The sequence below is a fragment of the Bombina bombina genome, chromosome 2, assembly GCF_027579735.1.
Source record: "Bombina bombina isolate aBomBom1 chromosome 2, aBomBom1.pri, whole genome shotgun sequence".
In the NCBI taxonomy this organism is placed as follows: Eukaryota; Metazoa; Chordata; class Amphibia; order Anura; family Bombinatoridae; genus Bombina; species Bombina bombina.
This window is the reverse complement of record NC_069500.1, coordinates 368032826-368056516: the sequence shown is the minus strand read 5'-3', so window position 1 is coordinate 368056516 and position 23691 is coordinate 368032826. Positions and strand designations below refer to the sequence as shown.

Here is a 23691-nt window from a genome sequence, read left to right as displayed (position 1 = left end):
TCGGCTCAGGATGTGTGCGGCACTGACGTCATCGCCGCACGCTCCTGATGCCAGTAGGAGCTCACTGGCATGAGACCTGTGCCTAATTGAATCCTGCACTAACGATCTGTCACTGCCCAAGTATAGGTGTTACTCTGTGTGCTCCTGGGTGTGACAGATCGTTCTATGTACCTAAATACCATTGTTGCTGAACCTGCCTGTTTACTGACTACGCTACCTCCCTTAACCCTTAAACTGCTGGACTGATCATTGTTGCTGAACCTGCCTGTTTGCTGACTACTCTACCTGCCTTTACCCTTTAACTGCTGGACTGATCACTGTTGCTGAACCTGCCTGTTTGCTGACTACTCTACCTGCCTTAACCCTTAAACTACTGGACTGATCACTGTTGCTGAACCTGCCTGTCTGCTGACTACTCTACCAGTCTTAACCCTTAATCTGCTGGATTATTTACTGTTGCCAATCCCTGCCTGCCTGACCATTGTAGTGCTTTATCCCTGGACTGCTCTGCTGTTGCTGCTGGAAACTGTTCTGCCTGTGGTGAGTGCCATCTTCCTCATCTCATTGACTTTCTCTGCTCTGAAATATTCCCTATCATTCCAGCTTGACGCCAGGATAACAAGACTACTGGCCGAGTTCGATCTGATAGAGGAGTATCCCACGAGCATTACACATAGTCTTCTTCAAATTTCCCCATGTATAAATTAGCCAAATTTGGAGCAAATTTAGTCCCCATTGCGGTCCCCCATTTTTGAAGATATATTGTCTTGTCAAAAAAAAAGTAATTTTCCCCAGTATAAATTTGATTGCATCTCCAATGATATCTATCTGAGTTCCATTAATTTCACTACTTTTTTTCTAAGAAGAAACGTACACTTTCAATACCTTTTTCATGTGGAATTGTGGTGTAAAGGGAGGTCACATCTAAGGAAGCGAAATGATAATTTTCCTTCCATGTAAGATTATTGATTAATGATAATAGATGGGGAGTGTCTCGTAAATATAAGTCTAATTTCAGGACCTCTGGCTGCAAGACGTTATCTATATATTCAGACAGCTGACTAGTTAAGCTGTTTATGCCTGAAATAATAGGTCTCCCTGGGGGCATTTTTTTCGTCCTTATGGACCTTTGGGAGATGGTAAAAGACTGCTATTTTTGGTGTGTCATATTTCAGAAAATTGAATTAATCTGTGTTAAGAATGTGATCTCTCTTAGCCTGCCTGATAAAATCTAGGTATTGTTCTAAGAAATTGTCAGTGGGATCAGTCTTTAGGATTTCATACGTCTGTGTGTCAGAAAGAATGTGATGTGCTGCTTGTATGTAGTCCCTATAGTTTTGTACCACAATACCGCCTCCCTTGTCTGCCTGTCTGAACACTAGATCTTTGTTTTTGCTTAGAGTTTTAAGTGCTGTTCTTTCTTTGAAAGTAAGATTTCTCTTTTTTACACTGGAGTAATTACATAAATCTTCTATATCTTTCTTTACCAAGTCTTCAAAAATGACAAGTTGCTTACCTTATGAATGGACAGGGTAAAGTATAGATTGTGGTTTTAGGGTGCTGTGTTTGAAAAGTATTTCACCTTCAATATCAGTCTCTATACCTGACATAGTATATGGTATATCTGACTCCTTTTGAAGTTCAAGCATATTAGCTAGAGTGTCAGAGTCTCCCTGGGTGAGTGTTATTGTGTTGTCTATTTCTTTGTTTATTTTTTCTGTTTTAGCAAAGTGTCTTTGTAGTGTCAGTTTGCGAATAAACTTGCATGTGTCAATAAACAAATCAAACGGATTTGGTTTATTTGTGGGGGCGAAAGATAAGCCTTTTTTCAGGAGACTCTTCCTCTAAAGTTAAAGTGTGACTTGATAGATTAAATTTTTTTATATATTCTTTGTTTGCTTGATTGTCACTATTAGTCATGTCAATTACCATTTTGTCTTTTTCCCTATGTTTCTTTTTTCCTCCTCTACATCCTCTCTATTTGATCTAATTGTCTTTTTAGAGGTCTCTGAGGGTGGTTTGTGTAGTTTGGGGATTCGAAAGCTGACTCTTTTCTTGCTCTTAACTCTAAAAAATGTGGTTTGTTTGTCTGTACATAATTCCCCCTTGAGTCATTATATGACCAGCTTCTGGAGTTATGTGTTCTCCAATTGTCTTGTTCATCGTTTATGGGGTTATCCAATATAGTGTCTGGAGTCCTGTTAGTTGTGTATGTCTGATATCCCCTTTGCTGTTGTCTGTGATTGGGGTTATATATACACAATTTTGAGCCCTTCCCAGTCAAATGCCTTTAAACATGCAATATCAATTTTAATGTGTTTTGAATAGAAATACTATGCTATTCACGTAGAAAAATATTGTTCTTTTTTGTATTTTTAAATAGATATTTATATATGGATATATCTGTTTATACAATGTATATGTGTTCTCCCAAAGACCTTTTTAGTGGGTGCACAGCCCGGCTGATTTTACTGACCACCCGGCTAAAATTTTAGGCAATATTAAGCTAAGATTAGCTAATATTAAAAATGTTCAATTTGTTTTGCACAAACTATCATTAAATAAATTTTGCAGTCAGCATGCAAGTGGGAAAAAATAGAATACCACTTGTAATATGACCCTATATTTGTTGTTTAAGTATAGAAGATCAAAGTTTAAAGGTTTAGTTTTTAATTAGTATTTTCGTTTCTATGAAGTTGTGGATGCCACCATATTTAAACTTACAATTACATTCCCCTTATCTATCTCTCCTGTTGAAAATAAGTAGGGACAGATATAAAACAGGCAATAAAAGAAATTGTAGAAACAAGGCTGTGTGGAATCCCTGTTAGATAATTACTTTAACAACCCTAATGTTCAACACAGCATTATTTGCATCATCCATAACTTTATGAAAAAAAGTCAGTGGAAGTTATATTAAATAATGAAAGCAGATTGCAAAGTCTTTAAACGTCAAATAATTAAACATTTTGGGCTGGATTACAAGTGGAGTGCTAATTAGCGCTTTTGCTAGAGCGCTAACTGCGCTACCAGTAAACTGTTTGTGCTGGTATTACTAGTTGAAAGTAAAAAGTTATCGATCCAGCGCTAACCCGACTCGCACAAAAAGCCGAACTTACACTATTGAACCCGTGATAACCTACTGCCCCATAGAAGTCAGTAGAGCCAAAAAAGTGGGTAAAAACTAACCCTACTCACATGCTAACCCGAATCAACATAAGACCCCTACTCTAATAACCCTTAAAGTGCCACATAGCCCGCTGCAAAGTCTGGACTACACTATTAACCCCTAACCTGCCAGTCCCCCACATCACAAATTACCTATGTACACTAATAGCCCCTAAACCGCCAGCCTCCCACATTGCAAAGTAACATACACTATTAACCCCTAAACCCGCCAGCCCCCCTCAATGCAAAGTAACACACTAACATCTAAAACCCCTAACCTAACGCCCCCTAAGTTAACCCAAAATCGACTAACCCTAGCTTTACAAACAAAAAATCTAACTGCCTTGAAAAAAAAAAAAAAACTTACCATTACTGTTAAAAACTACCATTGCAAAAAAAAACTAACATTACAAAAAAAACTAACATTACAAAAAAAACTAACATTACAAAAAAAAACTAACATTACAAAAAAAACTAACATTACAAAAAAAAAACTAACATTACAAAAAAATAACAAACCCTAACATTACAAAAAAAAACGAACATTACATAAAATAACAAATTACCAAAAATAAAAAAAGAATTATGTCTATTCTAAGACCCCAAATAAAAAAAACTTTTCTAAAACTAAACTACAAATAGCCATTCAAAAAAATCTACAACCCTCTAACATTAACCCCTCAAAAAACAAAAACATAACTAAAAAAAACTTACTCTAAAAAGTTCTCTCAAAAGGGCATTTGGCTGGGCATTGTCCTAAAAAGGGCATTTAGCTCTTTTGCTGCCAATATTAAAAAAAAAATGGTTCTCACCGAAGATGATGGCAGTGGCATTTTTCCCGGCAGCAGTCCATCTTCTTATCTTTATCCCGGTGACGGTGGCGGTCTTAATCCATCTTCAGATCTTGAACACAGAGGTCCTCTTCATGCGGTTACCAGCCGCCCACTGAATTTTGAATACAAGGTACGCCTTTCATATAGGGGTACCCTTGCATTTCTTTTGGATGATTTGCATGTTCCAATTCAAATCAGCCAATAGAGAAAGCTTTCATCCTCTTTTTTTTAAATGTATTTTTTTATAAAGCTACGGTTAGTCTATTGTCGGTTAACTTAGGGTGTGTTAGGTTAGTGGGTTTAGATGTTAGTGGGTTACTTTGCGTTGGCGGTCTGGTGGTTAAGGGGTTAATAGTGTACATAGGTAGTTTGATATGTGGGGGGTTGGGGTTTAAGGAGTTAATACTGTAGTGCAGACTTTGCAATGTGGGGGCTTGCGGTTTACAGGTTAATAGTGTAGTGTTTTACTTTGCGGTGGAAGGGTAGCGGTTTAGAGGTTAATAGTGCCAAGAGATAGTTTGTTATGTGGGGTGGTGTTTTAGGGTAGTTAGGTGCAACTGTGTTTTCCGGACAAACTGTTTACGTGACTTTTTAGGTCGCGTAAAAAGTTTGAGAGGTAAAGCGTTTGAACAATCACATTTACTTTCAACTTGTAATACAAGCACATATTACCGCTAAGCGCTACCCATAGAAAACAGAAAACAGTGCACCACTTGTAATATGTAGATGAGCGTAAAGAACACTGCTATCTTGAGATCGTGTTTAGGCTCCTCGCGCTAACGATAGCGCTCCAATTGTAATCTGGCCCTTTATTTTTCAATTTCATGCTGTTTAATATCCCTTTAAAATTCACCCAGGAACCACAATGGTTTTCTCCTTCTGAACATGTAACAGCCAGTGAACCAGGGAGGTATATGCACATTTCCTCCACTCACCTGCTATGTCCTATTCAGAACCGCCTTGGGAACTAAAGAATGTGTGTTAATATACTTTATATAAATTTAAAAAAATAGTTTGACTTTAAAGAAAATTATTTTATTATTTTAGGCTTAAAGGGACATTCCGGTCAAAATGTAAATGCACATAGATTAATTACATCTTTGAATAGAAACATATTTGCTATATACATGTATTGGCAAAAATGCTAATAGTAAAAGTTATCACTGTTTTAGTGTTAACATTTTTTCTCTGCATGTGCATGTGAAGCTTAGCTAGATATTCTCACTGCACCTACAGTTTAAATATTGCAGCTGCTCAGATCATCAGTGGGGCTTGTATCATGCCAACAATTAACAAATTGAGTCATTACTAGATGGTACAGTACATGCACGTTAGGCTCTCCGAACAAGTGCTGTGTTTAAAATTCTGGTGCACGGTGCATACTTAAATACACTTTTGAAACTGCTATAGCTTTTATTAGAAGCATGTTTGCTAATGCATGTATATTACAAAAATGCTTCTGTTCAATACCGAAATGTATCCATGTGGTTTCAAATTTTGGCTGGAATATCCCTTTAATGAACCTTTGGGTTAGAATTAAAGTAAAAACCAGACCCAAGTTTTGTAGCACATCCCATAAAATAACTTTCCACTTGTAAAATACTTTCCACTTGGAGGTAAACATAGAGTGCTGTGGATTGCACTCTGGCAATGTTAGCATACCATATAGGTAACATATTTATATTATATCTATGCTACAATCAGTAGATATGACATAACACAATAGCATCACTATAGAAATGATTTGCAAAATCCCAAAAACTTATGTCTGAGAGCCCTGCACTATGCAATACAAATATACCCCGCTCATACAGCGGGTTAAGGACCGGAGCCCCGCTGTAAAGTGAAAACCACCTTAAAGTGAAACAAGGCAGTTTTAGCTTTCTTTTCACTTGCCAGCAATGTTAATTTTGACGACAAATTTCAATTTAGTCTTAGTTTTAGTCTTTTGACTAAAATGCCATTTTAGTTTTAGTCATATTTTAGTAATCTGAATTGTTTTAGTTTTAGTCTAGTTTTAGTCGACTAAATCTTCAGTAGATATTAGTCGACTAAATTTCCAGTAGATTTTAGTCGAACATCCTTCTTCCCCGACGGACTAACGACGAATGAAGGTTCCTTTAAGGGACATCATCCAAGATGGCGTCCCTTCAATTCCGATTGGCTGATAGGATTCTATCAGCCAATCGGAATTAAGGTAGGAATAATCTGATTGGCTAATGGAATCAGCCAATCAGATTGAAGTTCAATCCGAATGGCTGATCCAATCAGCCAATCAGATTGAGCTCGCATTCTATTGGCTGTTCGGATCAGCCAATAGAATGCGAGCTCAATCTGATTGGCTGATCCAATCAGCCAATCGGATTGAACTTGAATCTGATTGGCTGATTCAATCAGCCAATCAGATTTTTCCTAGCTTAATTCCGATTGGCTGATAGAATCCTATCCGCCAATCGGAATTCGAGGGACGCCATCTTGGATGACGTCCCTTAAAGGAATCTTCATTCGTCATTAGTTCGTCGGGGAAGAAGGATGTTCTGCGTCGGCGGGATGAAGATGGATCCGGAAGAAAGAAGATTGAAGATGCCGCTTGATAGAAGACTTCAGCCGGATGATGGACCTCTTCAGCCCCCGCTTGATAGAAGACTTCAGCCGGATGATGGACCTCTTCAGCCTCCGCTTGGATGAAGACTTCAGCCGGATGATGGACCTCTTCAGCCCCCGCTTGGGCTTGGATGAAGACATCGCCCGGATTGGATGAAGACTTCGGACCCTCTTCTGGACGGATTGTGATGCCCGGCGTGGTGAAGACAAGGTAGGGAGATCTTCAGGGGCTTAGTGTTAAGTTTATTTAAGGGGGGTTTGGGTTAGATTAGGGGTAGGTGGGTGGTGGGTTGTAATGTTGGGGGGGGGGTATTGTATGTTTTTTTTTACAGGCAAAAGAGCAGAATTCTTTGGGGCATGCCCCGCAAAAGGCCCTTTTAAGGGCTGGTAAGGTAAAAGAGCTGTAAAATATTTATTTTATAATAGGGTAGGGCATTTTTTTGGGGGGGGGGCTTTGTTTTTTTTAGGGGGCTTAGAGTAGGTGTAATTAGTTTAAAATTCTTGTAATTTTTTTTATTTTTTGTAATTTAGTGTTTGTTTTTTTTTGTAATTTAGTGTTTGTTTGTTTTTGTAGTTTAGTTGATTTAATTGTAGATAATTGTAGGTAGTTTATTTAATTAATTTATTCATAGTGTAGTGTTAGGTTTAATTGTAACTTAGGTTAGGATTTATTTTACAGGTAATTTTGTATTTCTTTTAGCTAGGTAGCTATTAAATAGTTATTAACTATTTAATAGCTATTGTACCTAGTTAAAATAAATACAAAGTTGCCTGTAAAATAAATATAAATCCTAAAATAGCTACAATATAATTATTTGTTATATTGTAGCTATATTAGGGTTTATTTTACAGGTAAGTATTTAGCTTTAAATAGGAATAATTTATTTAATAAGAATTATTTTATTTTGTTAGATAAAAATTATATTTAACTTAGGGGGGTGTTAGTGTTAGGGTTAGACTTAGCTTTAGGGGTTAATACATTTATTAGAGTAGCGGTGAGGTCCGGTCGGCAGATTAGGGGTTAATAATTGTAGGTAAATAGCGGCGACGTTGGGGGCAGCAGATTAGTGGTTAATAAATATAATATAGGGGATGGCGGGGGTTAGGGGCTGGCCGCCTCCGTAAGCACCACCGGTATTTAGAGTTGCAGTGGCGGTAAATTATGCTATACGCTCCCTTTTTGGAGCCTAACGCAGACCTTCTGTGAACTCTAAATACCAGCGTTGTTTAAAAGGTGCGGGGGAAAAAAAGCATGCGTAGCTAACGCACCCCTTTGGCCGCAGAACTCTAAATCTAGCCGATTTTGATTTAGTTTTAGTCATAGTCTTTTGACTAAAATGCCATTTTAGTTTTAGTCATATTTTAGTCATCAGAATTTCTTTAGTTTTATGCTCATTTTAGTCAAGTTGTAGTCGACAAAATTAACACTGCTTGCCAGTGTGTTTAAAGTCTTGAAAACATGTTTAAACTAACATATATTAGGGGTACAATAGTGCTACTTTTAGTTTAACACTAGCGCAGCACAGTATTCAATTAGTGTTCAATAATAACTGTACCTGTAAAATAGTGACAATTACTGTAGTAAAATTTGCCAAACTAGAGACACAGATTGCACTGAAATGCTGTAAACAGAGTGAACTGTGCATAACAAAATGGTGCCAGTCACTTTTCTCGCAATTACAGCACTGCTTCAAAATCCTTGGAGGATGAACTTCAGCTCCACAAAGCGCTGTATTAGCGAAGCGCTGTAAAGTGAAGCGCTGTAAGGTGAAGTATACCTGTATATAGAAAGATTTCGTTCTAGTTGTAAATTTAACAGCTGGTAGTAATAACACAAATCTTCATAGCCCATAATGGAAGTTTTTGCTGTTATCACCAGTTATTCAGTTAGCAACAGGAGTGTTACATAACACAATTTAAATTGATTCTCATTAACTAAAAATTAGCAAGGCTTGAGGTCTTGAAACATGTAGTGTTCATCGAAGTCTGCCTGGACCTGTTTGTTACTGATTACGCTACTGCAATAACTTTGTGTAATTATTTTTGTATTTTTTATTTTGTATTGTCATTTTGTATTGTGACTTTTCATACAACTATAAATTGTTTATGGTTTTATATATAGCTTTCCACCTGAAAGATTACCCAAATTAAACTCAGATAGATTTAAAAGTATTTTTGTCTTTTTAAAATCTGAAGAGATATATATTAAATATAGGAAACTACAATTTTGTAAAAGCCCACGACTATTAGACTGGTGGAAACTTCCAGCCCTGTACACAAGGTATAAATGAGTTGTTTCATTACCTGAAAGGCCTGCGGCAACTTGTGCAACAGATAAGTTTTAATGTCAGTCTCAATGTTGATACTTCTGTGTTGAACCCAGCTTTGAGGTGAATGATTATGGAGAGAGACATTTGCCCAGTCTTCTGCTGAACCTGAATATTTGTCAGAGATTCCTAGCAAGTGTCAGCAGGCCAGCCTGAGCGCTGCTGGAAAAACACTATGCAAAGAATTCATTTTATCTGCATGGGATGAGTTGCTCGGTATTAACTGTGAATGAAGAGTTCTCTGCCAAAAGCACCACTTCATTATAGTCACCTAGAAGGTAATAAAGGGAAACGCGCCATATATCATCTTTTCTATACTTCTGAAGTTACATTTCTCAAATACAATGAAATATTCTATAAGATAAATGGTGTTTTACATTATTTTAATGCCAAAGTTATTTGACAAAAACCACTGTCTTCCAAATTAAAGGGACACTGAACCCAAATTTTTTTCTTTTGTGATTCAGATAGAGCATGCACTTTTAAGCAACTTTCTAATTTACTCCTATTATCATTTTTTCTTCGTTCTCTTGCTATATTTATTTGAAAAAGAAGGCATCCTTAGCTTTTTTATTAGTTCAGAACTCTGGACTGCACTTTTTTATTGGTGGATTAATTTATCCACCAATCAGCAAGAACAACCCAGGTTGTTCACCCAAAATGGGCCGGCATCTAAAGTTACATTCTTGCATTTCAAATAAAGATACCAAGAGAATGAAGAACATTTGATAATAGGAGTAAATTAGAAAGTTGCTTAAAATTTCATGCTCTATCTGAATCATGAAAGAAAGAATTTGGGTTCAGTGTCCCTTTAAAATGAGATTCAGTGTACAGACATATCCTATAAAGATCTGGAAAACAAAAAGATCAGTCAACTAGAATGTAAAGTGAAACGTGCCATATATTGCCTTTAATTTACTCCAGAAGTTACCTTTCTCAGATACAGTGAAATACTATATAGATATATCTATATCAGGGGCGTATTTGGGCCTAGGCAAACAAGGCACTTGCCTAGGGCAGCAGATTGGGGGGGCAGCACTTTTTGTATCATATATGTGTATGTATATATATATATATATATATATATATATAGAGTATATATAAATGTGAACATTAATTTTGGAAAATGCCTTTAAAAAGAAAAGTCACGTCACCCCTTGACCAAAAAATACTATGACTAAAAAAGGCTTAAAACCTGTTGGATGGGGGGCCAGCCAGGGCAGCACAAAACTTAAATACGCCACTGATATACAGTATATAGTTATTATCGAGCTAGATATGAGTTTTGATACTGGATCTTTAATTTGTATTTTAACTCAAATGTAATTTACTTTATTTTAAAGCCACTCAAACCACCATCTTCCTACTGAAACAAAATTTGGTTTGTACAGGTATATTAAAAAGATCCCTCTAGTCTTAAATGTACTGGTTGTGTTGACAGACAATATCTATCTAGTTCAGTATAAATGTTACTAAGCAACAACTAAGCTGTCATTTGCATATTTAAATATCTTAAGATAAACTCAGCTAGATTCAATAGATTTAAAAAAAACTCAGTTATCCTAGGTAAGTAATTAAAACAAATCCTGATGTAAGACGTACATAATATAAGAATAATCTAAATATAACATGTTGGGGGTTAATTGCAAAAATGTAAAACATTGTTTACATTTAATTTAAATAAGTTGTGTATTTCCTGCTCATACTCATTGGCTGGCATATACTTTTTACTAATGCTCGTTGTCTGATAGGCACAACTCTTAAACCTTTATTGATGAAGAGTGTCATGTATTTTCAAGTCAAAAACGTGTTGAAGTGTTCTCCTTTTCTGAAACAAAGAAACAATAAATCACTAATGTCTAGTTAATGAATCTAAGTCCCTATGCTATTTAAAGGGATAGTAAACTCCAAAATTTTCTTTTAGGATTCAGATAGAACATACAATTTTAAACAATTTTCCAATTTACTACTATTATCAAATTTGCTTCATTCTCTTGTTATCCATTGCTGAAGGGACAGCATTGCTCTACTGGCAGCTAGCTGAACACATCTAGTTAGCCAATCACAAGATACAAATGTGTGCAGGCACCAATCAGTAGCAGCTCCCACTAGTGTATAATATGTGCATATTCATTTTTAACAAGGGATACTAAGAGAACGAAGCACATTTGAAAATAGAAGTGAATTTAAGTGTCTTAAAAGTTCATGCTCTATCTGAATCATGCAAGTTTAATTTTGACTTTCCTATCCCTTTAAATTCATATTAGTACAGTGGTATAGATGCAGTAAACACCTTTTACTATGCATATGTGACTCTCAGATGCCTCCAAGCTATTACCAAGATCAAAGTAGATATTTGATATGTGTTTTTATGTAGGTAAAATCTATAAAAGCAAAATTAAATTACCTTATAGCAAGCACTAGCAGAACAGAAATACAGATGGTAATGTTGCCCTCTTCAGGAGATTAAAAGCAAAGCAAATATTCCACGTTGCAATATATTTTTGTGTTCTGTTTGGAAAGATTTGAGTGTTCTTGAGGTTCTTGAGAACAAAACAAAGCTCCAGAGAATACAATAATCTGTATTGATAATATTATAATGAAATAAGGCTTCTGACACAACAGGATTCTGCTTGTTTTTACCATTCTTTGTATAAATTAAGTGGAAGAGATTAAGAATCTCAGCAGCATTATATGTAGTGTTTAAATAACTGAAACAGATAATTTCATGTACTATCAACGCCATCTACTGTTTAATTTGTTATTACATATTAAAGATTAGTAGTAAATAAAAAGGTAGAAAGATCATATCTATTTATAGTGTTTGATTGTGTATGCATATATATTTGCTATCCAATTGGGATTAAAAATGCAACCAAAAAAGTTGTCAGGACAAAAGTAATTTCCTGATTTTTTTTACCTCTGTACAACGTGAGATTTTTCAGGATCCATTACTAGCTGAAAAACATACGTGGTACAGAAGACAAGAAGACTTTTGTTTTGTTCCACTACTGTATAAAAATACAGACAGAATAATTGAAATAACCTTTAATTTTTATGTAAACAAATGCATTTAACACTTAAAGGAGGATAAATCTGAAATAAGAAATTGTTCTAATATTTTAGTTTGAACCAGGGTCAGGTGTGAAACTTGCTTTGTGAGATGGTTTCAGACTTAGGACTTGATAATAAAAGAAAATTGATCATGGAGAAATTTTATAAAGGGATCCGTATTGTGATCAAGATTGCCTGTAAAATGTTATAAAGGGATGAAATCAGTGTTTGAAGGGCGTCTTGCCAAGAGGTGATGCTTCTATAACACTGGCAGAATTTTCAAAACAGTATCGCCATCTACATTGAAGGCATGATGTAAATGATAAATTTACACAGTATTGAATAGCAATACAATTTACATGGGTCAACAGAAACTAATTTTTTTTGTTACAATACAAAAGGGAAATAAGTACATGAATTATAAACCTATATGAACTGGGGAGTTGTGGGTATATTATACATGAGTACGTCGTTTTTTTATATGTATGTATTATACTGTAAAATACAATATTTTGCATTTAACCCTTAATGACAGACACCATACAGGGTATGGAACCTGTAGTTATACCCTTAAAGTGAATGTAAATGTTGATGCTAAAGTGCCAGGTTTTTAAAAATTCGATTAAAAACAGGGGCACTTTAATTCATCAAAATTTACATTTCACTCATGTTGTGAAAAAATACTTACCTTTTAATCTTGACAGCCGCTCCAACTTCCTCCGCCCATCGCAAAGCCTCTTCCTGGGTCTAAAATGAGGAATCCGGCTTCCTCCAATCACACCGTTGAATCAGACACTGATTCCCCCGGGGGGGAAGCCATGATTGGAGGATGACCCATCCATCATTTCTGACTTCAGAAATGGCTTGCGACGACCGGGGAAAGCTGGAGCAGCTGTCAAGTTTAAAGGGTATTTTTTCACGAGTAAAATATAAATTTTGATGAATTAAAGTGCCCCTGTTTTTAATCGAATTTTTAAAAACCGGACACTTTTGCATCAAAACTTACATTCACTTTAAGTACACACGTCGTACCCTGTACAGTGGCTGTGTCCAAGGCAATCAAAGAGATTGTCTTACTTACAGCTCCGAGACCATACTTTTTATGCATGCCTCCCTCAAGTAAGGGATTGCAGAAATAGCATAATGGAGGCCACCCCAGGCTAGCAATCACAGAGATATGGTGTCCCTGTGATCGCATGACTGTCAGTGATCAGGGGTGCCTCTGTTACATGAGATACATGCTGCAATCAGCAAGTATCTCATGCTGTTGCTGGATGCCTGCATATGAGGCTGTCCTGAAACAGTACATAACAGTCAAATATAACTGTATATACAATCTCTGAGACAACCAGTCACAGTGATTGTATATTGAAGATGGAGCCTAGGATGCTAGCATGCTGCAATGTATGCTGGTATCAGGCTCAATGGTCAATCACTGGATCACTCAGGAGTGAGGAAGACCAGTGATGCCCTGTGGTCACGTGATCACTGTGACAGACAGTCACAGCAATTACATGTCAAAAATAAGAAGCCATTGTTTGGCTTGTCTTCACATCTCCCTTTCTCTTTCTGTAAACACATGTGCAAAAAATAATACTGTTATTTTAATAAAGTGTATTTATATATTGTTTTAATAAATAAGTGTTTTTATGCCTAAAATCGTATTTTCTGCTATTGGCAATAAAAGGGTTGAACATAAAGGGCTAGAGTGAGGCACAAACAGTTTTGCGCTAGCACAATCGTGTTTTTGCAAGCCATTTTCACTGATATTACAAGTGGAGAGAAATAGCGCGATCTCAGAGCTGTGGTTAACTGTTTTCCAAAACTAAAAAGTTGCACAAAACACTTAAAAAATATATTACAAAGTACAGTTACACTCATATTAACACTGTCTAATAAAAATTATTTTAAAAATGGGGGGCGGAGCCTACAGCTGTTGCGGAAGGACGTATATGTGAAGAGCTCCTGATTCTCACTTGGGTTTAACTATATATTTTTATACAAAAAAACACAAATATTGTGCTGGACATCTTTGCTAAAGTGCACTACGATACCCTGGAGGAGTTGGTGAGATAATATTACATAGACGGATCTTCCTATGCTCCTCAGCTAGACCACATTGTGACTGGACACATGGCAAACAGGCCTCTCTGGTGACTCTGTCTAACTTTGTAGTCAAGGCTGCCGCATATTTTATCCCCCCCCCCCGGGTTTCTACGGATTCAGGGTTACTGGCAACTCAAAGAAGTTGCCCCTTCCTTATTTAACCATCTAAGAGGTATCCGCTTCTTGTAACTTGAGTGCTTAATTTCTACCCCTGAAGGAAACAGTAACCGTTCTGCCAACAAGCTACCACTGCGCACATTTTGAACATGGAAGCGCTGGACAAGTGGGAATACACAGTGACCCAGCTGATACACAACCATGTTCAAAGTCTAGAGGAAGAGCTTGGTAAACTCCTCAATCTACATGGATTTTTTGGGCCGCCAACAAGGGAATACACCCGGGTCCAACAAGCGGCCAGGACAAGGCCGGACAGCATAACGTCACCCCACTTGTGCAGCCTGACAGATACAACACTTTCCACAGAAGGATCTATACCTACCTCAGCTTCAGACCGGGAGACTCTAGGTGGTAATGGGGAGTCAAGTGCCCGTGAAAACCTCAGACCGAAAATTGCTGTGAGTATGGATGCTGGAGGGGGGACTGTCTCCCAGGTTCCAGCTCGGGTAATTCAGGCCAAGCTACCCCAAACTAGGGCGCATCGATCCGGAGCTCTGGCTCTAAGTCAGGCTCCCTCTCTGTGGCTGGACTTACTTGCTGCCGACATGGATTGGGCTGATAGCAAGTGCAAAAGAGTGGAACTGACAGAATGTGACGTTACATTTTATGCCCCTCATATTGCGCTTCTAGGCAATACACTACCTTGGAACAGTTACCAGAGTGACTTGCCTTTGCATCGACAGGTCAGTACATACCTCATGGAGGACGGGGAACAGGACACTTGCCGGGGAACAAGCAAACGGCAATCATTTTTTCTTAACCTGCTGATTGCTGCATGGGAACAAGGAAAGTCAGGGATCGGCTGAACCTTATGCAGCAGGCCTGGACATAAAATGCATACTAGACTTCCCGTTCCTGTGTTAAACTGCCCTACCCTAATGATGGCGATTTATGCCTGATCAATGGTGGTCAGTTTTATATAATATCTATGTATGTATTTAGACGCATGATTACACATTTGTATCCTCAAGTGAAGACATCTGCCTGAATTTTTACCCCCTGTCTATTGGTCCCTAGCATTAATGGGAATGGCTGCTATATATTTACAGCTCTGTAAGCTTGAAGAGGACCCCCTGAAGACGTAGGGGTAGTAACCCATGCTAGGCCGCACAGTCATATGTTCTAGTCTAGATAACACTTTTGAACATTTATTATACTGTTATTCTCTGTATGTAATTTAATAGCGCCTGCGTATACATGCCATTTCACCTGTAGAGTTGTTAACCCCCTTTTTCCAAGGTTTCCAGTAAGTCATATAACATAGAGCTATGTCTGCATTTCCCCTAATTTGCTGTTACACATGCGAGAATGTTATGGAGCTTAATGTTGAGACACACTCTTTAGTCTAGAGTGTTAATTAGTTTTACATTCCCTCTAGGATATATGCAAGGCACAGGGCACCCATAAATAGTCCTAACTACTGTTAGAATTTCTACTTGTAAGGCAAGTAAATTGAGATTTAATGGGAGGGGATGCAGGCTTACTGCAACTGTTAAATTCACTAATACTAATACCAGTGAAGTGTGTTGTAGGGGAACTTTGTTTCTGCTATACTCTTCAATAATATGTAATACCCAGTACGAAAACTTTGGGCCGGAGCCTACATATAGTGGACTGTGATTTAAGCCCAGAGGTAGTAAGCTAAGAATGAGGCCTGTTTTCCGTCTCATAACATAATATCCTTAGTATACCAGACCTGATTAGCGTTGTTGAATTATAGCTTAATAGTTGTTCCTAGTGCTAATAAGATGGTAATGTTGCTTATAATGGCCAGCAATGTTTAGTTGGGGGAAAACAAAGTGTTCTCACTAATTGTCTTATTCATAGCTTTCAATGTTTGCTTATCTAAAGTTTAGATGCATTTTTTAGGGTAGTCTCGTACAATATTACTTATAAGAAGTGGATGCTTATTATTATACAATGCACCTAGGGTCCAAGAGTGGCCCCTTTTTTTTTGTTATTTTCATATGTTTCATATATATTAATAATGCCAGCCCAAGAGTGGCCATGGATCAACTCACCTCCATTGATTGTTATTATTTTATTATGGACCAAGAGTGACCTATTACTTACAGAGGAGGTTTATATATGTGAAAAAATGAGGTATTGCTATTTTTTGCCTACTTAATTTTTGAAATTATATGTATCTGAGACTGTACATTATTCTATCAATGTGAACTTTACCTTAAGGTCTGTAATCTTTAAGCTCTGGCAATTTTGCTTGCAATGTTTATGTTTCTATTTGCCTCAATAAAAATATATTAAAAAAAAAAATTATTTTAAAAACATATTGCACAAAAACGTTATAAGGGCTCAAAGATTGGAGATCTTGGGTGTTAGAAAAAAAAAGCCAGGCAAATGGCTTTAACATCGACACACATACATAGAAATTGCATATACATATATGTGTATACTGTATATATCAAAAGCAGAGATAAGCACTCATTGGACTTTGTTTGAGATAAAACTTCATTTTTATTATTCACAAGTTAAAAGCAAGGCATAACGTTTCGGAACCACATAGGTGCCTTTGTCAAATGCAAACACATCACAAAACAATCTTACCTAAAATCACCTCCCCAAATCTCACCTTATATACCCACATGTAAATAACAACTTGCACATAATCATCTGCAGCTGGTTCCCTTCAGTGCCATCTGCGCTGTAAGGAACGTGTATTGTGGGCCGGTGGCGTCTATGTGACGTCTTTGCCTAATGCCGGTTGCTCACAGATTGCGTGTATTGACTTCCACGCTACTTTTAACAGCTGTCAAATTAATAACATCGCTTAAGGACACATGCACGGCAGAACCATAAACAGTAGTGCCGGACATGAGAAACTCACATTACGCAATATAACGGTCCACAATAATGCCTAAACACTACTTAACACAGATATATCATGCAAAAAACAAAAATAAGTGAATAAAAACAGGGTAAAAAGACCTATATTATGGGTGACATATTCAACTACCCACCCTGGGGAGATCTAGTACTGAATTCTGCTGAAAGTGGTGCTGTATTTTAAATAAGTGTTCATACAATCTCATGCTTTTGCTTATTGAAGAGGTTAACAGATTAAAGAATAAGATGGTTTTGGAAATTGATCAAATCAAACAACAGAGTTATCATATACTGACTGGGGACAAAACACAGGAATGGCTCAATAAACTAGACACATTAGTTAACAAATATAGGACTAATCTCATTGCCTTCAAAAACAAAAAACTCACAACAGTCGACACCGATTATAGAGAGAGACGCATTTACAAGTGGTTATATGGGAAAGACACTACAACTTCTATGCACCGTCATAGAACTTTACGTTTTAACAACCCATTAGAGTCTATTGACAGCAGTGGAGGTGATTCCTCTGAAAGTGATATAACTAACACAGGAGATAATACTCCATCTAATGCACAAGCTAGTGGGTCTACTACAATACCTTCTTTTTCTGGGGTTGCTACCAGGGCAACTTCCAAACCACCGTTAGGAAAGGACATATAAAGAGACAGACCAGGAGAGGGGGCTATAAACAAAAAGCAACAACACAAGAACAATAAATAAATAGAATGCTGACTGAGACAGAATTAAAACTCCTTAACCGGGGGGTTGTCTTTTGTGCCTAACCCTAAGAATAATTATTTTGAAAAAATAGTTGATCTTCAGAAACTGCAACAGTAACTTAAACTCAAAGATTTCTATAAGGATAAGGCACAAGACATACCTAATAGGTTTAGGGTTCCATCTTCTTTTGATGCCCCTAATACTAATCATTCCATTAAGAGTTTCACTAATATGTTGTCTCTAGACTATACCACCTGTAATACTAGATCCTTTTCTAATCTCACTAAAAGTTATCTACAGTCCCTAGAGGACTTGAAAAATGACAATACCATCATCATTTGTCCGGCTGACAAGGGTGTTGGTATTGTCATTATGGATTACAGTGACTATAGGATGGAGGCAATTAGACAACTAACTGAAACTGGTGTATACACTAAATTGAAGAGCAATCCCACAAATATATTTAAAACCAACATAGATCAGTTCCTGAGGTCTGCTTTAGAAGCTAGGCATATTTATGAATCCGAATTTAAAAAATTTAACTACTCCATACCCTAAGATACCAGTTTTTTATTTGTTACCCAAAGTCCATAAGACCCTTATTAATTTCCCCCCGGTAGACCTATTGTCTCCGCTCGTGATTCACTTTTTTCTAATATACAAATTTTTATAGATTTTTTTTCTGCAATCTACTGTGAAAGATACTTTTGCCTATTTAAAAGACTCTGTGACTTTGATTAAGACTCTAAAAGTAGCAAAGGGGATAAAACAAAATGATATACTTGTTACCATGGATTAGAAAAACCTATATACCTGTATTCCACATGCAGGTGGCATCCAGGCAGCTAGGGTCATGCTGTCAAAATCTGAGTCATATACTGGTCCCCAATAGAATTTATTTTGCAGTTGATGGATTTTTGTTTAAATAAGAACTATTTCAGATTCAAGTACGACTTTTATTTGCAGACCTCGGGAACGGCCATGGGCTCTAACATGGCCCTGGCATACGCCAATTTGTATATGGCGTGGTATGAAGAATTTGTGATAAAACCACATTTTCATCAGAATGTGATACACTACTCCCTCTACATCGATGACGTGTTCTTGGTGTGGTGGGGCAGTTTAATAGATTTACAGACATGGGTACAAGAATTAAATAACCTTTATTCACCAATAAAATTCAAAATGGCATTTTCAACTGAGGAAATACACTTTCTGGATCTTAATATTTATAAAATATGTTTGTATTCCCAGTGCCGTTTGGGCACATCATCATTTTTTTTAAATCCACAGATAGAAATTCCTTACTGGAATCCCATAGTTGTCACCCAGAACATCAGAAAGAGGGGTCATATCCTCTCAACTCACTCGGGTGGTCAGGAATAATACTGAGGTGCCACACATGTTGGACCAGATGAATGTAATGGAGAATAAATTGATTGCTCATGGGTATGACCCTAAACTAGTACATGAAACCAGGACTAGAATTCTCACTAGAACACAAGATGATCTGTTGAAGGATCAAATTATGGAAACCCCTAATGATGACAGATTGAATTTCATTACTACCTTCGATACAACACATAACATGATGCGTACGGTGATGAGAGATCACAGGAAACTGATCAAGAATGACAGAGGTCTTCCATTTCAAAAGATGCAACCTCCAAGGATCGCATACGGTCATGCCAGCAATTTGAGGGATATCTTGGTGGATACGGATCCTAAATGTTGCTACCAAAAATCATGTTGGCTTAAACCCACAAAGCTGGGATGCTTCAGATGTGGCGATTGCACCACATGCCACAGTATGCAAAATGGATCAACGTTTCATTATCCCCATTGCAATAAAAGATATAAGATCAATCATAGATTGACATGCACAAGTTCTTTTGTGATCTATTTACTCATTTGCCCATGTTCCCAAGTTTATGTTGGGAAAACTACAACTACCTTCCGCGAGCGCATGGCCAATCATAGGTTTGCCATCAGGGAGGCCATAGAAAAGGGTGACTCAGATCAACTGTTGGTTCGCCTTTTTGCACAACACAAACATAATTTAGCAAGTCTAAGGACTATGCTGATTGACCATATACCACCTCTACGGAGGGGGGGGGTAATAGAGCTCAGAAATTGCTGCGTATGGATATTTATGCTGGATACAGTGGCCCCAAAAGGCCTGAACATGATATTGGATTTCACTCCGTTCTTTGGCAAACAATAAAGACCTCTAAAACAGCTGTGGTTATGCATTCTTGGGCATCTTCTGACTTGAATATTTATACAAATTATGAACTGAGAAATATTTCAATATGAATCCTTTGAAGTAACCCTATACCCAACTTTGCTATGGATATATACCAGTACACTGGATTGACCAGACTTATCCAATAGCAATGATTTCCTCCATTTATCATGGACTATGATTATTCGTTCAGGCACCTCAGTATTTCCTTATTGATAAAGTTTCTAACCATACTCCTAGAGACATATGGAGCATAAGCATTTTTAGGTAGTTGAATATGTCACCTGTTTTTATTCACTTATTTTCATTTTTTGCATGATATAGCTGTGTTAAGTAGTGTTTAGGCATTATTGAGGATCATTATATATTGCGTTATGTGAGTTTCTCATGTCCGGCACTACTGTTTATGGTTCTGTTTATGGTTCTGCCGTGCATGTGTCCTTAAAGGGACATGAAGCCAAATTTTTTCTTTCATTATTCAGACAGAGCATACAATTTCAAACAACTTTCCAATTTACTTCTATTATTTAATATGCGTCCTTCTCTTATAATCCTTTGTTGAAGGATTTATCTAGGCACACTCAGGAGCAGCAGAGAACCAAGGTTCTAGCTGCTGATTGGTGGCTGCATCTATATATATATATATACCAATTGTCATTGGCTCACCCATGTGTTCAGTAAGCAACCAGTAGTGCATTGCTGCTCCTTCAACAAATGATACCAAGAGAATGAAACAAATTAGATAATAGAAGTGAATTAGAAAGTTGTTTAAAATTGTATTCTCTGGGGGGGGGGGGGGGGGGGGGAGGGGGATGAGAGACCCCCCAAAAGAAAAAAAAAAAAAAGAAGAATTTAGTGATTAATGTGTGTTGTGAGTAGTACGATGGGGAATTACCCCAAGGAGAAAAACCGTGAATTGTTTCAAGGGTGTGGTGTCAAGCTTTGGCAGTTTTTATTTAGGATGTAGAGAAAATTTGAGCAAAGTGTTTTTCCTATGACCTTAAGGCTTAAGGCTTTCTGCTTTTATGATATGCTATGCTTTTACCCTCTCAACCTATATAGGACCTGTTATTTTTATTTTACCCTGAAACGTTATCAGAAATATAATTCAAAAGATAGATACTAGGACAGTTCTTAAATTAGTATGTAACATAACAATCTATCAGTCAGCAATACTTTCAGTAAACCATGAAAAAAAAGACAAAAAATATGTTCAGCTGTGTCCTTTAAATCTCAGTCTTCAGGAAAGACTTGACATGACAAAGGTGTGAAATCAGTCCTTCTTATCCACAAAACTTAATCTCTTTACCCTGAGCCGTTATAAGCAATAGAATTCAATAGGTATGTATTAAGGGAATTCTTAACCTGATATATGACATAATAATATAACTATCAGCAGTGCTTATAACATTTGCATTCAATAATACCATGAGAAAAGGGAAGGAAACATATTCAGCTATATCCTTTTAACAACAGTCTTCCTAAAAGACTTGTTATGATGAGGGTGTGGAGCCAGTCCTTCTCACTCAAATAGTTAAGTTCGTTTATAATGCTTTGTAGTCTTCTGACTTACGGCTAGATTTAGAGTTGGGCGGTAGCCGTCAAAACCAGCGTTAGAGGCTCCTAACGCTGGTTTTTACCGCCCTCTGGTATTTGGAGTCAGTCAGGAAAGGGTCTAACGCTCACTTTGCAGCCGCGACTTTTCCATACCGCAGATCCCCCTATGCCATTTGCGTATCCTATCTTTTCAATGGGATCTTTCTAACGCCGGTATTTAGAGTCGTGGCTGAAGTGAGCGTTAGAAATCTAACGACAAAACTCCAGCCGCAGAAAAAAAACAGTAGTTAAGAGCTTTCTGGGCTAACGCTGGTTCATAAAGCTCTTAACTACTGTGCTCTAAAGTACACTAACACCCATAAACTACCTATGCACCCCTAAACCGAGGCCCCCCCACACCGCCGCCACTCTATTAAATTTTTTTAACCCCTAATCTGCCGCTCCGTACACCGCCGCCAGCTACATTATCCCTATGTGCCCCTAATCTGCTGCCCCTAACATCGCCGACACCTACATAATATTTATTAACCCCTAATCTGCCCCCCCCAACGTCGCCGCTACCTTACCTACACTTATTAACCCCTAATCTGCCGACCGAACCGCACCGCTACTATAATAAATGTATTAACCCCTAATCCGCCTCACTCCCGCCTCAATAACCCTATAATAAATAGTATTAACCCATAATCTGCCCTCCCTAACATCGCCGACACCTAACTTCAAACATTAACCCCTAATCTGCCGACCGGAGCTCACCGCTATTCTAATATATTTTTTAACCCCTAAAGCTAAGTCTAACCCTAACACTAACACCCCCCTAAGTTAAATATAATTTTTATCTAACGAAATAAATTAACTATTATTAAATAAATTAATCCTATTTAAAACTAAATACTTACCTGTAAAATAAACCCTAATATAGCTACAATATAAATTATAATTATATTGTAGCTATTTTAGGATTAATATTTATTTTACAGGCAACTTTGTAATTATTTTAACCAGTTATTTAATAGTTACCTAGTTAAAATAATTGCAAAATTACCTGTAAAATAAATCCTAACCTAAGTTACAATTAAACCTAACACTACACTAGCAATAAATAAATTAAATAAAATACCTACAATTATCTACAATTAAACCTAACACTACACTATCAATAAATTAATTAAATAAAATACCTACAATTATCTACAATTAAACCTAACACTACACTATCAATAAATTAATTAAATACAATACCTACAAATAAATACAATTAAATAAACTAACTAAAGTACAAAAAATAAAAAAGAACTAAGTTACAAAAAATAAAAAAATATTTACAAACATTAGAAAAATATTACAACAATTTTAAACTAATTACACCTACTCTAAGCCCCCTAATAATATAACAAAGCCCCCCAAAATAAAAAAATGCCCTACCCTATTCTAAATTTAAAAAGTTCAAAGCTCTTTTACCTTACCAGCCCTGAAAAGGGCCCTTTGCGGGGCATGCCCCAAAGAATTCAGCTATTTTGACTGTAAAAAAAAAACATACAATACCCCCCCAACATTACAACCCACCACCCACATACCCCTAATCTAACCCAAACCCCCCTTAAATAAACCTAACACTAAGCCCCTGAAGATCTCCCTACCTTGTCTTCACCTCACCGGGTTCAGCGATCGGTCCAGAAGAGGGTCCGAAGTCTTGATCCAAGCGGCGGCTGAAGAACTCCATCATCAGGCTGAAGTCGGAAGTCCATCATCGGGATGAAGTCTTCTATCAAGCCGCATCTTCAATCTTCTTTCTTCAGGAGCGGAGCGGAGCCATCTTCTTCCCAGCCGACGCGGATCCAACCTCTTCAAGCGACGCCTACTCGCTGAATGACGGTTCCTTTAAATGACGTCATCCAAGATGGCGTCCCTCGAATTCCGATTGGCTGATAGGATTCTATCAGCCAATCGGAATTAAGGTAGGAATATTCTGATTGGCTGATCCGATCAGCCAATCAGATTGAGCTCGCATTCTATTGGCTGTTCCGATCAGCCAATAGAATGCGAGCTCAAT

General features: G+C 37.3%; 1 protein-coding gene across 1 annotated transcript in view; it reads left to right on the top strand.

Annotated features, from left to right (window-relative positions):
- Positions 1 to 389: 389 nt before the first annotated feature.
- Positions 390 to 23691, top strand: part of CCDC92 (coiled-coil domain containing 92) — a 161311-nt gene continuing 138009 nt past the window's right edge. Inside the window, exon 1 of the mRNA XM_053701824.1 lies at positions 390 to 540. The gene's annotated coding sequence lies outside the window, so the exon portion shown is untranslated. The remainder of the gene's footprint in view (positions 541 to 23691) is intronic.